The sequence below is a fragment of the Staurois parvus genome, unplaced genomic scaffold, assembly GCF_062004578.1.
Source record: "Staurois parvus isolate SC_StPar_1 unplaced genomic scaffold, SC_StPar_1.0 ptg001783l, whole genome shotgun sequence".
Taxonomy (NCBI): Eukaryota; Metazoa; Chordata; class Amphibia; order Anura; family Ranidae; genus Staurois; species Staurois parvus.
In genome coordinates this window covers 6,954-22,748 of record NW_028319579.1, presented here as the reverse complement: position 1 = coordinate 22,748, position 15,795 = coordinate 6,954, and the positions used below count along the sequence as shown (strand labels likewise).

The window sequence follows — 15,795 nt, the reverse complement described above, 5'->3', positions numbered from 1 at the left end:
GTGGGCGAAGACACAGGGGCCCTATGATCCCCTATTGCCCGGGGGCCCCATGAGTTGTCAGTCCGCCCCTGGGCACAAAGCAATGCATTGCAACTGTGACATGTAAACTAAGGGCTCTGAGGAAGAGGTACGACCACGAAACGCGTCAGGACCAGCTATCCAGAGGTCTACAGTCCCCCGCCAGACCAACTTCAGGGGTTTTGGACCACATTGCATCCCTTGTGACACGCTTTCCATTTGATTTTATTTCTCTTGTGAGTATTTTACTTTTTATAAATAAATCTTTTGTAAAAGGTAATGCACTAGGCCCGTGCGCCATCTTTTTGTCTCTTTATATACAGTGGCATGTAAATACTCCCATTCGCTGGTATTGCAGCTTAAGAGGCAGGAAGGAGCTTGGGGGTGCTAAAAACATGGCTCAACTGTACCTTTTTTATTCTCCCCCAACCACACATCCACAGGCCCTGAGAACATTTTCAGAAAGTACACAGAATGTCTGTTGGTCCTGCCACAAATGTCGTAGCCTTGTCACTTCCTGCGAGCTAAACTGAAGTCTCCAACAATGTTACCAGCTTTTCCCAGTTATCTACTGTAAACTACAAATCCCCCCATCCCCCACGTAATGGAAATGAAGAGGAGGATGTGTTCTGTAGTCCATATCAGGAGAGCAGCTTACAGCGACAATGCTAAGGCTTCCTGCACAAGGACTTTTATTAGCTTAGGACAAGGGGGCGTTCTTTACGTCTGGAGGAAAAGAAATGTCATCTCCAAACACGGAAAGGTTTCTTCACAGTAAGAGCTGTGAGAATGTGGAATAGACTCCCTCCAGAGTTGGGTGTGGTCAGCTCAGTGGATTGCTGTAGGAAAGTCCTGGATTCTTTCTTGGATACACAGAATATAACTGGATATAACATTTATAGGGAACGTTGATCCAGGGAATATCCGATTGCCTCTCGGGGGATCAGGAAGGGATTTTTTCCCTGCAGGAGCAAATTGGATCGTGCTTTGCTGGGTTTTTTTGCCTTCCTCTGGATCAACTGTGGGTGTAGGATTATAACTTTTGTTTTTTAATAGTTGAACTGGATGGACTTTTGTCTTTTTTTCAGCCAGACTAACTATGTAAAAGTCTCCAAAGTGTAAAATCCCTGGTGCTGTCCTATGCTCGGGGAGCCGCAGGTACCGCATACAGCCGCCATTATAAGTGATTGGCTGTACTGATGTAAATGCTGATCTTTTCTGCATCGACTTACCCGCACAAGGCATATTTTCCTAAACACGCCGCTTTTGGTTTGGAGGAATAGGTCATACATGGGAAAATGACAAAGCAGAAGCGATCAGCATATACACAAGTATGACTGCAACAGCCATTCACTTTTATTGGCGGTTGAATGCAGCCCCTGCGGCTTCCTGGGTACAGAATGTTTTACACTAGAAGACTTTTCAGGCATGTCAGCATCTGTGTTCATGAGACCTAATCCTCCAGAGATACAGTACAGGGAGTGAGCTTTGTCACCCTAGGAGAGGAAATGTTACTGGCAGGTGAAAAATAATCTGAAAAAGAAAACTAATACAGCCGTCACCACTTTGCACGGGTAATCGGCAATATGTTACATTATGTTTTTGGAGTTTAGATACACTTTACACTTCAAAGTTGATCTCATAGTCTGCAGTAGACATTGCAGTCATTATGACAACTGATAATAGAACAAAAAGTAACAAAATCTGGAGTAATAATACAGCCCTGGCCAAAAGTTTTCAGAATGACACAAATATGAATTTACCTGCAAGGAAACACATGCGGTCACCATTGCTTTACACAAAAAAAGATTCCCAGGCCAGGATATTGCCGCTACTAAGATTGCACCTAAATCAGCCATTTATTGGATCATCGAGAACTTCCAGGAGAGAGGTTCAGTTGTGGTGAAGAAGGCTTCAGGGAGCCCAAGAAAGTCCAGCAAGCGCCAGGACCGTCTCCTGAAGTTGATTCAGCTGCGGGATCGGGGCACCACCTGATCAGGAATGGCAGCAGGAAAGTGTGAGGGCATCGGCACGGACAGTGAGAAGAAGACTTTTGGAGGATGGCCTGGTGTCAAGAAGGGCAGCAAAGATGCCACTTCTCTCCGGGAAAAACATCACATCCGGATCATCGAGAACTTCCAGGAGAGAGGTTCAGTTGTGGTGAAGAAGGCTTCAGGGAGCCCAAGAAAGTCCAGCAAGCACCAGGACCGTCTCCTGAAGTTGATTCAGCTGCGGGATCGGGGCACCACCTGATCAGGAATGGCAGCAGGCAGGTGCATCGGCACGCACAGTGAGAAGAAGACTTTTGGAGGATGGCCTTGTGTCAAGAAGGGCAGCAAAGATGCCACTTCTCTTTAGGAAAAACATCCAGGACCGACTGATATTCTGCAGAAGGTCCAGGGATTTGATTTTGGAGGACTGGGGGAAATTTTATCTGATGAATCCCCTTTCCGATTGTTTGAGGCATCCGGAAAAAACCTTGTCCGGAGAAGAAGAGGTGAGCACTACCATCAATCTGGTGTCATGCCAACAGTAAAGCATCCTGACACCATTCATGTGTGGGGTCTCTTCTCAGCCAAGGGAGCGGGATCACTCACAAGTCTGCCTAAGAACACAGCCATGAATAAAGAATGGTCCAAAAACATCCTCCGAGAGCAACATCTACCAACCATCCAAGAACAGATTGGTGAAGACCAATGCCTTTTCCAGCATAATGGAGCACCTTGCCAAAGGGCAAAAGTGATAACTAAGTGGCTTGGGGAACAAAACATCAAAACTTTGGGTCCATGGCCAGGAAACTCCCCAGAACTTAATCCTATCGAGAACTTGGTTGATCCTCAAGAGGCGGGTGAACACCAAAAAAACCCCACAAATTCTGAAAAACTCCAAGCATTGATTATGCAAGAATGGGCCGCCATCAGTCAGGGCGTGTCCCAGAAGTTGATTGACAACATGTCAGAGAGAATCGCAGAGGTCTTGAAAAAGAAGGGTCAACACTACAAATATTGACTCTCTGCTTCAACTTTGTGAAATTGCCAATAAAAGCCTTTGACACTTATGAGATGCTTGTAATTATACTTCATTATACCAGAGGAACATCTGACAGAAAGATCTAAAAACACCGAAGCAGCAGACTTTGTGAAAATTCATATTTGTGTCATTCTCAAAACTTTTGTCCGGGGCTGTACAGGTAAAATAAATAGAAATAATAGAGGAGACAGCAAAGCGAGAGTTAAATGCCTACACACAGATGGCCACAGGTTGTACAAGTGTTTGTGTTTCATGTATCTCGAAGAATTGGCCTTCCTGTATTTGGATAGACAGAGATTAATTGCTCTGTAATGAACGCGAAGAGGGGGAGGGGGGGCTGGTGACGCATCTCGCAATCGTTACTTTTCTCTGTGCAAACACACTGAGATCCCATCTTTTCCCTCAGTGAGAATCTGGAAATCAGCCAACCTTCACATCCAACCAACCGCGGGTAGCCAAGGCCTCTCCGACAATGACCTCGCGGATGAAGGAGGGCCATCAGACATGAGACTGAATTCACAAAGCTTCAACACAGGATAAGGGGGCTTCATTTTAGTCATGTGACTCCACATTTCCCATCTCATTGTACTCCGCTAAATAGTTAGCACTTCCACCTGGCAGTACTAGGCTTGTCGGTCCAAATCCCAACCGCGGCACCACCTGCCTGGAGTTTGCATGTTCTCTCTGTGCCTGTGTGGGTTTCCTCCGGGTACTTCAGCTTCCTCCTATACTCCAAAGCCATGCTAGGAGGTGAATTGGCTCTTATCTAAATTGTCCCTAGTATGTGTATGTGTGAATGTGACCTTGGGCGCTCCTCGGGGGCGGGGACTGATGTAAATGTAAAGCACTGCGTGAATTGATGGCGCTATATAAGTACCTGAAATAATAAAATAGAGCGGTCAAGGATGACTTATTTTAGTCATGTGACTGAATTTCCAATCCCATTGTCCCATTGTACATCCCATTGTATTGTACTTTCGTGAAAATAAGGATCCTTATGTGGTCTTCCAGAACCACTTCACCTCTACAGCAATTTTTTTTTTCTTTGCACACAAATGCCACAAAAATGACAAACCCTCACAGAACATTTCTTTCTGAAAGCAGAGGCCCCGAGGAATAAATATACAGTATATATATATATATATATATATATATATATATATATATATATATATATATAGAGAGAGAGAGAGAGAGACATACAGAAGATTACATGTCCACATATTTACATATGGCAACAAATGTATTATACAGTATATGAATACAGTGGCCACAATGTCAATATATATATATATATACACACACAGTTGTGTTCAAAATACTAGCAGTCAGACATCACTAACCGGATCAATCACTGCTTTTGGTAGACATGATATTTCTACATGGCAGATAATTTCCTAGCAGGTGTAGTAGAGTAATAGAAATCCAACAGACCCGACAGTCATGACATGCATGCTGCTGATTCTGTGTCATTGAATCACTCATTGAAAGGGGCGTGTTCACAATAATAGCCGTGTGGAGTTCTATTAGTGAGGTCATTCATTCTTTGATAAACAGGTGGCAATTATTGCCCTTATTTAAGGAAGGAAGGCAGCAAATGTTGGACATGCTGGTTACAGTGCATTTCTCTCTGAAATTCGGAGGAAAATGGGTCATTCCAGACATTGTTCGGAAGAATGGCGTACCTTGATTAAAAAGTTGATTGGAGAGGGGAAAACATATAAAGAAGTGCAGAAAATGATCGGCTGCTCAGCTAAAATGATGGCAAATGCTTTAAAATGGCAACCAAAACCTGAAAGACGTGGAAGAAAGCGAAAAACTACCATTGGAATGGATAGAATAGCCAAAATGGGGCGGACTCAGCCAACAATCAGCTCCAGGAAGATGAAAGAAGGTGTGACATTCCCTGTGAGGACTCAGCCAACAATCAGCTCCAGGAAGATGAAAGAAGGTGTGACATTCCCTGTGAGGACTGTTACAATTAGAAGACGCCGATGTGAAGCCAAGCTATCTGCAAGAAGTCCCCGCAAAGTCCCACTGTTGGGAAAAAGACATGTGCTGAAGAGGTTACAATCTGCCAAAGAGCACATTGACCGGCCTAAAGAGAAATGGCGCAACATTTTGTGGACTGATGAAAGTAAGATTGTTCTTTTTGGGTCTAGTGGGCGGAGACAGTTTGTCAAACGACCCCCAAACACTGAATTCAAGCCACAGTACACTGTGAAGACCGTGAAGCATGGTGGTGCAAGCATCATGATATGGGGATGTTTCTCATACTACGGTGTTGGGCCTATTTATCGCATACCAGGGATCATGGATCAGTTTGAATCCATCAGAATACTTGAAGAGGTCATGCTGCCTTATGCTGAAGAGGAAATGCCCTTGAAATGGGTTCCAACAAGACAACGACCCCAAACACACCAGTAAACGGGCAACATCTTGGTTCCAGACCAACAAGATGGACGTTATGGAGTGGCCAGCCCAATCCCCGGATCTTCATCCAATAGAAAACTTGTGGGGTGACATCAAAAATGCCGTTTCTGAGGCAAAACCAAGAAATAGAGAAGAACTGTGGAATGTGGTCCAATCATCCTGGGCTGGAATACCTGATCACAGGGGCCAGAAGTTGGGGGACTCCATGCAACACAGATGTACAGCAGTTCTCAGAAACAGTGCGACTACAACCAAATATTCATGAAGTCATTCAAAGGAAAGCAAAATCTTCAAACATTTCTCAGTTTATATAGTGAATGTTTGAGTTTGTAAAGAAGAATACAAACACTGCGATTTTTTTGAACCGTCTAATATTCACTTTTCTTCCATTTTTTTAGAGGAACAACACAAATTTGATGTATTTTTCTTCATGTTGTGATTTGGAATAGAATGTGTCGTGTTCCCAATGCATTTGTGTGGATGGAAATAAAAGGATTAGAAGGATTTTCAGCTTTATTCACTTTTTTCAACACACTGCTATTATTTTGAACACAACTGTACATATATAACTAACAATGGCAACAATATATTATACAGAGAGTGCCAACAATATGATATATAACGACCATGTGGCAACAATGTATTTCTAATGACAGTGGCCACAATGTATTCTAAGGTGACAATGGCCACAATGCAGTCAGTCTCACAGCTGTTGTTAGTTACTAGTCCTTCTGGAGTGTAACAACTTATCAGTTTTGCAATTTTCTCTTTCATGGTGTAAATAAGTTGCAACACGGACATAAAATCTCGGACTCTGTATAGTAATGTGTTTCTGTTATGGTGGAATCTGAATTGCCGTACTGGTGATTTCTACGCACACACTTCAAGTACAATTTTTAGCCAAGAGTGGCGGTCTCCTGGCAACTTGTAGGAAGCACTTTAATTTCCCTGTTTACTCGCCATTCCTCCCCTTTGTGTACACTGACAGGCTAAATGCTGGCCTCTTGTTTCCTTCCAAATTACCCTTTTGCTCCGTCTAGGCCGGATGAAGGTACACAGATCCAACTTCGTAGGCTCAATTGCCTGTCTTCCTCAAACAGGGCTCTGTGGAACCTTTAGAGCTTCTCTAGAGGTTACTAGGAGTTCACAGAGTGGTGGTTGGTTAACTGCTCATTTGATGATGCCTGTATAGTTCTGGGGCCAACACTACTTGCAAAGTCAATGGCATGGCACCGAGCTTACTATATGGTGGCCTTCTGACCTTTACTGTAAGGGAGGCATTCTCAACCAGGGCTCTGTGGAACCTTTAGGGCTCCTCCAGAGGTTACTAGGAGTTCCTTGAGTGATGGTTGGTTAACTGCTCATTTGATGATGCCTGCAAAGTTCTGGGGCCAACACTACTTTCAAAGTCAATGGCATGGCACCATGCTTACTATATGGTGGCCTTCTGACCTTTACTGTAAGGGAGGCATTCTCAACCAGGGCTCTGTGGAACCTTTAGGGCTCCTCCAGAGGTTACTAGGAGTTGCTTGAGTGGTGGTTGGTTAACTGCTCATTTGATGATGGCTGTATAGTTCTGGGGCCAACACTACTTGCAAAGTCAATGGCATGGCACCAAGCATACTATAGCTTACTATATGGTGGCATTCTGACCTTTACTGTAAGGAAGGCATTCTCAACCAGGGCTTTATGGAATCTTTAGGGTTCCTCCAGAGGTTACCAGGGGTTCATTGAGCTGTGGTTGATTGACCTCCCATCTGGGAATACCGGCATGGTTCCGGGGCCAACACTACTTGGCAGTCAATGGCATGGCACCAAGCATCTCTTTAGCTTACAGTATGGGGGCATTCGGACCACTACTGTAAGGGGCATTCTTTCAACTGACCTTCTTATAATTGAGTTTTCTGGAGATCTGAGAATTACTTACATGGGTTCCTCTGGGGTACAAAAGTTGAGCAAGGCTGGAATAAGCTAGGAAGATCGTTATTTGCCATATCCACTTGCAATGGGAGTTAAAAAATAACAGGCAAAAAAACAGCATTGAGAATCCAATATCTTTATTTGTTAAATTAGTTACAACAAGAAGAACACAAGGACAGGGAGGGAAGGCAGCAACACTGCAGGGGAAAGAGCTCAAAAGGGGGCACGGATAGTGGTGGGGGTGGATCAGAGCCAGTTGGGTGGGGGGGGGGACGCAGATACTAGAACGGATTGCCCTGCAGCACAGTGGTAGGGAGGGAGTGGAGGAGAAGTTGGCAGTGCTGCAGGGGAGCCACAAGAAGATCGGTGTCAGCTGTAGGGTGCCGTGCCCCCCTTTTGAACTGATGGGGGCCAGGCACAGTAATTGAGTACTGGCTTTATTGCCTTAGCAGCAGCCCAGGTCACACTGGAGGGTAAACTGAAGGAGTCTATTGAAATTAATTCAAAGGTAACAGATAACTCCAATGCTTTTTGGGGAAAATACCTCCCCCTTCATCAGGGCTAAAGTGGTGGATAGCCTTGGACTAGAGATGTGATGCAACTTGTAAAGTATCTGATCCAACCACTCCGATCCAGCCTCATCATAGGCATCCAAAATCGCATCCACCACTTCAGCCCTGATGAAGGGGGAGGCGTTTCACCCCCCCAAGTGCATTGGATTTAACTGCTACCTGTACACTGTTGACTTCAATAAACTCCATCAATGAGCCCTCAAGTGTGATGGACCTTTATATTAGGCGTGCCTCTATACCCATCCAAAAGTTTGATTTATACGTGGACCAGGGGCGGACTGACCATTTGGAAACTCGGGCACTGCCCGAGGGCCCGGGGTCAGTAGGGGGCCCCATGAGATGCCCCTGGTACCTTTTTCATAGGCTTTTTTGAGTTTGGGCAAGGACACAGGGGCCCCATGATCCCCTATTGCGGGGGGGGGGGGCCCCATGAGTTGTCAGTCTGCCCCTGATGTGGACTAATGAGGGGCATTGTCACTTTAGTAGGTGGCTACTCTTCTCATGGAAGAAATATTAGGAAGTTCTGCATGTAGGTGTCAGGGATCACGGCGCCGGAATCCTGCATCACGGCGCCGTCCCCCCACGCATGCGCACTGGCGGCGAGCCGCGGCTGACAGGACGCCGCGCATGCGCAGTAGAGAGTCGAGGGCGCGCCTCAGGCGTCCAATGACAGCCGGGGGCACGTCCCAGCCAGCCAATGACAGTGCAGGGCGCACTATTTAAAGATGCCCTGCACTGTCACCCATTGCCGCAAGGTCTTATGTGATCCTGGATACCTGCTCCTGTTCTGTGACCCTGTTTTCGACCCTGACTACGCTGCCTGCCCCTGTGTTTGACCCGGCTTGTCCTGACTACTCTGCCTGCCCCTGTGTTTTGACTCGGATATCCTGACTATTCTACGGACTGATTTACCTGGCTGACCCTGCATGTGACCTGACTACTCCTTGCCCGCTGATTTGGTACCCCGCTTACCCCCCACGGAACCACTATCCGTGCCACCCTGCTGGGGCCGTCATCCGCCTCATATCTGGCTCTCCCGGTACCTACACGCATCCCCGGAGGCCTTCCCAGCCGCTGGTGGGCCCGCCCAGAGGTCGTGACCTGGCCCGGGACTGTTTCAAGTCCATCCCCACCATCAGGGGCCCTGGTGAAGGCACAGCCCGGGCTTAGACCCCACGCTCTGGGTTGGTCTATCAGTTGGCAGCCGGAAGGCTCCGCCTGGCGGATCATAACAGTAGGCTATATAAGAGGAAGGGAGCAAATAATTGCCGGAAGGCATTGCACTGCAACGCCACATCATCACGGTGACTCTGAGGGAATAAAAGGCAATGGCTGCAGATTTTCTGAACTGTCCGATCAACCCTCCCGACTGGCAAGCAACTACTGAACCATCATCTCATGTCTGAGTACCTTAAAACTTCTGTAGTGCAGGTCCCTGCTGGGCAGGTTCTCGTCCCATTTGGGTGTCCAAGCAGCCAGGCACACAACAACTCGAACAGTCTCACAACTCAATGACCAGGCAAGGGATGTCTTTGTATGCGTTAATGCTCATTGAACATGGTTAGGGTGCAGGGTGAGCTTTGGGATACTCTTTATTTAGTGCACAAAGAAACCAGAGGACACTATCTGCCTTGCCTACACTCTTCAGAATAATTCCCCTCCCGGCAAACAATTGGGGGACAGCAACCTTGGGACGCCAAGGAAAGGTCTCAATCCACCAGTGGTGGAGCAAATAGCCGATGGGTTAAAGCTGAGAGCCGTCACTAGGATCCTATATCCATACCTGTTCTCACAATGTCCCTTTATATTTAGATGCATCCATCCAATATCGGCCAGACTCTTCTCCTGTGAGACACCAGGCCAGATCCTCAGTGAATCCGCTTGATTTGGTGCCAACTGCTCCCAGCAAATAGGCACCCCTAGCTCTCACTGAGCTGGGACCTTGAGGAACGCTTGTAGACTTCATCTACACTGTCCAGAAGGGCAACAGCCCGTCAGGCTGGGATCTTCTCCTCCTGGACAAGAACCATGCTGCCCCAGGCCTCACACTATTTATGCACCCCCCAGCCACCTACTGGGCATTCTTCCCCAGGGATTGGCTGCGACCACATAAATATTTAGGCCCAGGGCCTACCTCTTCCAACCCAACACATTGTAGATTTCACTAGAAGAGAAGGAGAACTAGTTGAGCCTGGAGACCCAGAACAATGCAAAATAATCTCACAACGAGGAGCCAAAAAATAGATTTACCTGAGCCTGTCTAGCAACCTTCTTCTAGGAGGGTGCTACACTTCTCATGACTTCGTCAGGTCACAACTCTAACAGCTTGCCCTAGCTCCTCATGATTTTTTTCAGCACCACTAATGGATGTGTTTCTAAAAGTGATAATTACTTTACACGGGAGGAGGGGTTGGGGGGGTCTCACAGCTAAATGCAGACATCTGCAGCTTGAAGCTACTCCACATAATGGGGTGCAAGGTCTATAGCAGGAGGTGTGAACCGCACTCTTCACACCCTAACACATACAACCCTGTGCTAGGATCCAATGCTTTGAAGTGCTGATCTGATGATAGAAGTGATGATAGCCTCAGAGGGCAAGTTACTAACACGGCATTCAGATGCAAATTTGCACCCATGCCCAGAACATTGATCCACCAGTCTTGTCCTCAAATTCCAAAAGTGGCAATTGTCTATGAAGGTTCCCGTATATTCAGGCCATGGTATAGTATAGCTATAGTCACATTCAATTGGGTTTATGTTCCTGCTAGTTGTACCGAAGGCAGGTAACCCCAATAAAGGCAGGTAACCCCAATAATCGCAGGTGGAGCCTTTCGTTTAATTGCAATGTGCTTCACATGCCCTTATGGACACTCACAACACACCAGTGGTGTCCCTATGGGGGCCCTGACCGCACTCAGGTGACACCCACTAGAGCGGTGACACTATCAAATAGATACACTGTATTGCCAAAAGTATTGGGCCAGCCCTCCATGTCATTGGATTCAGGTGTTCCAATCCCCTCCATATCATGTGATTCAGGTGTTCCAATCCCCTCCATATCATGTGATTCAGGTGTTCCCATCCCCTCCATATCATGTGATTCAGGTGTTCCAATCCCCTCCATATCGTGTAATTCAGGTGTTCCAATCCCCTCCATATCATGTGATTCAGGTGTTCCAATCCCCTCCATATCATGTGATTCAGGTGTTCCAATCCCCTCCATATCGTGTAATTCAGGTGTTCCAATCCCCTCCATATCATGTGATTCAGGTGTTCCAATCCCCTCCATATCATGTGATTCAGGTGTTCCAATCCCCTCCATATCATGTGATTCAGGTGTTCCAATCCCCTCCCAATCATGTGATTCAGGTGTTCCAAATCCCCTCCATATCATGTGATTCAGGTGTTCCAATTCCCTCCATATCATGTGATTCAGGTGTTCCAATCCCCTCCATATCATGTTATTTAGGTGTTCCAATCCCCTCCCAATCATGTGATTCAGGTGTTCCAATCCCCTCCATATCATGTGATTCAGGTGTTCCAATCCCCTCCCAATCATGTGATTCAGGTGTTCCAATCCCCTCCATGGACACAGGTGTATACAATCAAGCCCCTAGGCATGCAGACGGCTTCTACAAACATTGGTGAAAGAATGGGTCGCTCTCAGGAGCTCAGTGACTCCAAGCGTGGTCCCGTGATAGGTGGCCACCTGGGCAATAAGTCCATCCGTGACATTTCCTGGCTACTAAATATTCCACGCTCAACTGTTAGTGGGATTATAACAAAGTGGAAGCCACTGGGAACAACAGCCACTCAGCCACCAAGTGGTAGGCCACGTCACATGACAGGGCGGGGTCAGCGCATGCTGAAGCGCACAGTGCGCAGAAGTCGCCAACTGTCTGCAGAGTCAATAGCTAAAGACCTCCAAACTTGGTGTGGCCTTCAGATGAGCCCAACAACAGTGCGTAGAGAACTTCATGGAATGGGTTTCCATGGCCGAGCAGCTGCATCCAAGCCTTCCATCACCAAGTGCAATGCAAAGCGTCGGATGCCGCGGTGTAAAGCACGCTGCCACTGGACTCTAGAGCAGTGGAGATGTGTTCTCTGGAGTGACCAATCATGCTTCTCTGTCTGGCAATCTGATGGGTGTGTCTGGGTTTGGTGGTTGCCAGGAGAACGGTACTTGCCTGACTGCATTGTGCCAAGTGTAAAGTTTGGTGGAGGGGGGATTATGGTGTGGGGGTGTTTTTCAGGGGGTGGGCTTGGCCCCCTAGTTCCAGTGAAGGGAACTCTTAAGGTGACATTAAGGATCAGGAAGGAATTTATTCCCCTGCAGGAACAAATTGGATCGTGCTTCGCTGTTTTTTTGCCTTTCTCTGGATCAACTGTGGATGTAGGATTATAACTTTTTTTTTTTTTAATGGTTGAACTGGATGAATTTTGTCTTTTTTCAGCTAAAGGTGGCCATACATGGGTCGAATTCCGAACAATTTTTCTAAAACACCTTTCGTTCTGTAATCCGATGGTGCCACCAATGATTGTGAAAACTGGTTGTTTTTCACAAATTTTACAGCATGCCCGATTAACGAAATGGGGAGGAACCACGAAAATCGTCCGGTGCCATCGCCCCACTAACAGAGCGAAAATCGACCGATTATTCTTAGGTCCGATTTTCAAACGAAAACTCGTTTGGAATCGACGCATGTATGGCCGGCCTAACTATGTAACTATGTAACACTATGTAACTATGTAACACTATGTAACTATGTAACACTATGTAACTATGTAACACTATGTAACTATGTAACTATGTAACACTATGTAACTATGTAACTATGTAACACTATGTAACACTATGTAACTATGTAACTATGTAACACTATGTAACTATGTAACACTATGTAACACTATGTAACTATGTAACACTATGTAACTATGTTTTCCAGGTGTCCGAGGCTGAAATACGGACCCTACGACCAGTCACCGCGCAGATAATCAAGCCGTTGTGTTGGAGGGTCAGACGAACCCTGAATGCCTCTTATGCGAAAGGAATCAAAACAAAAACGAAAACGCAAAAACAGATAAAAATCCTTCAGGATTATGAATGGTTTTAACCAACAAATGTGGGCAGATCAATGGTCCTACAGAAAATGGCAGCAAGGATTCGTCTCATGATCGTCTCTTTCTGGACTGGCAGCGCAGTGGACAACATTGGTTCCACCTTGGATATCTATCATTTCCTTCAACCAATCAGAATGCTTTATGGATTATAAATGACATCAGACCATTCTCATTGGCCTGGATTTGGATCCGTGAAGAAACGTCAAGAGATGCCGCCAGCAACACCCTTCATAGACCCGCCGAGATTTTGTATCTGTGGGCCGAAGTGTTGTTGTAGAGTGTTGAAGGATCTATATTTAGGGAAATAAATACATCACAACCACAAATCAAATTTGTATTTCATTTGATAACGATGGAAAACGGTTTATGAAAGGGGGAGGAACCATGAAAAGGTGCCATTGCCCCTCTGTATACACAACGGAAGGTTCTAGTGGAGGGGAGTGCCCAGCCAAAGCCTTTCATTTCCCGCTTCGGATCTCGTAGGGAAGGATTAGAGTCCCTTTCGGGATTTCAATGTTTTCCGTTGACAGAGAAGGTTTGTGGAGACCCCGCGGTCACTGCGACCGGAAATGTGGGGAGATCTCTATAACAGAGCCCCGGGTGGCCAGTACCGGACAAGGTCATGTGGAGCGCAGGGCGAACATGCCAAATCGCACCCCCTCCAAGATCCTAGTACATCCCCCCCCCCAAATTCCTCCATCCTGCCTCCTAGCACACATCCCCCCAAAACTTCCCTTCCAAGCACAAGTCCCCCTCAATCTTTCTAACTAGCACATCCCCCCCACAAATCCCACCTCCCAGTACACATTCCTCCATCCTGCCTCCTAGCACAAGTCCCCCTCAATCTTCCTAACTAGCACCCCCCCCACAAATCCCCCCTCCTAGCACAAATATTCCTCCATCCTGCCTCCTAGCACGAGTCCCCCTCAATCTTCCTAACTAGCACTTCCCCCCGAAAAAATCCCCCCTCCCAGCACAAATATTCCTCCATCCTGCCTCCTAGCACAAGTCCCCCCAAACGTCCCTTCCTAGCACAAGTACCCCTCAATTTTCCTAACTAGTACACCCCCCCCACAAATCCCCCATCCCAGCACAAATATTCCTCAATCCTGCCTACTAGCACACATCCCCCCAAAACTTCCCTTCCAAGCACAAGTCCCCTTAAATCTTCCTAACCAGCACAACCCCCCCTCCCCCCCGAAAAAAAAAGAGGCCCATGTGCTCATCAACATTGGACCGAGGTGCTTTGCTGGGGGGTGGTGAGAAGGATTCCAATAATCACCACTCACCAGCTCTCAAATCCTCCATCACCACAAATCCCTCCAGCACATATTGACCCCCCCCCAAAAAAAAAAATCACTCCTCCCAGCACAAATCCTCTACCTTTAAAATTTCCCATCCCAGCACCCCCCCCAAATCCCCCACCCAGCACAAATTAATCATCCCCCTCCCTAGCACAAATCACCCCAAAACTCCCCTTCCTAGCACAAGTCCCCCTCAATCTTCCATACAAGCACAACCCCCCCCCCCAAAAAAAGGAGGCCCTTGTGCTTACCAACATGGGATCAAGGTGCTTTGGGGGGGGTTCCAATAATCCCCCTTCTCAGCTCCAATTGTCTCTCTCTGCAAATCCCTCCAGCACAAGTCGATCCCCCCCCAAAAAAAAATCACTCCTCCCAGCAAAAAATCCTATAAGTCCTCTACCCTCAAATTTCTCCTCTATCCCCCCTCCTAGCACAAATCCCCCCAAAACTTCCCTTCCTAGCACAAGTCCCCCTCAATCTTCCTTACTAGCACAATCCCTCCCCCCCAAAAAAAAGGAGGCCCTTGTGCACACCAACATGGGACCAAGGTGCTTTGGCGGGGTAGTGGTGGGGGATTCCAATACAATAATCCCCCCCCCCCTCAGCTCAAATCTTCTCTCTTCACAAATCCCTCTAGCACAAATCACCCCCCCCCCAAAAAAAAAAAATCACTCCTCCCAGCACAAATCCCCTAAATCCTCTACCCTTCCAAATACCCATCCCTGTACACCCCCCCCCTCCTAGCACAAATTCCTACATCCCCCCTCCCAGCACAATCCCCCCAAAACTTCCCTTCCTAGTGTTAGGAGCATTCCTCCCTAGACACGCGCAGAACGAAAATAAAATCATTTTGTTTCATTTCGGATCGATTCCTTAAGTTACTAAATTTCATTTCAACCGGATACAAATTTTTCCAATGGATATGAAATATTCGCATCGAATTTAAATTGAAAATATCCAAATTGATCTTAATTCATTTGTGAAGAATAACTGGTTCTATTCTATCCGAAATTTGAATTTCAGAAGATGGCTATATTCTATTTTATTCTATTCAATTCAAAATTTGAATTTTGTGAGACGGCTATATTCTATTTTATTCTAATCCATTCTTTTTTTCTCTAATCTATTCGGTTTACTCTGTTCTTTTCTATTGTTTTATTCTATTCTGTTTTATTCTAGTTTATTCTATATGAAGTTTGAAAGATGGCCACATTCTTAATATTTAATTATATTTTATTATTTTCTATTCTATTCTCTATTCTGTTCCTTTATATTCCATTGTATTCCTTTATTTTCTATTCTATTTTATTCTATTTGAAGTTTGAAAGATGGCTATATTCTTAATATTTATGTGTATTCTATTCTCTATTCGATTCCTTTATTTTCTATTCTGTTCC

General features: G+C 46.2%; 1 long non-coding RNA gene across 1 annotated transcript in view; it reads left to right on the top strand.

Moving 5' to 3' along the window:
• LOC149434298 (uncharacterized) overlaps nt 1–13,425 on the top strand; it is a 122,628-nt gene extending 109,203 nt beyond the window's left edge. The window contains exon 3 of the long non-coding RNA XR_016308772.1: nt 12,920–13,425. This is a non-coding gene — a long non-coding RNA (uncharacterized LOC149434298). The remainder of the gene's footprint in view (nt 1–12,919) is intronic.
• The last annotated feature ends 2,370 nt before the right edge of the window (nt 13,426–15,795 follow it).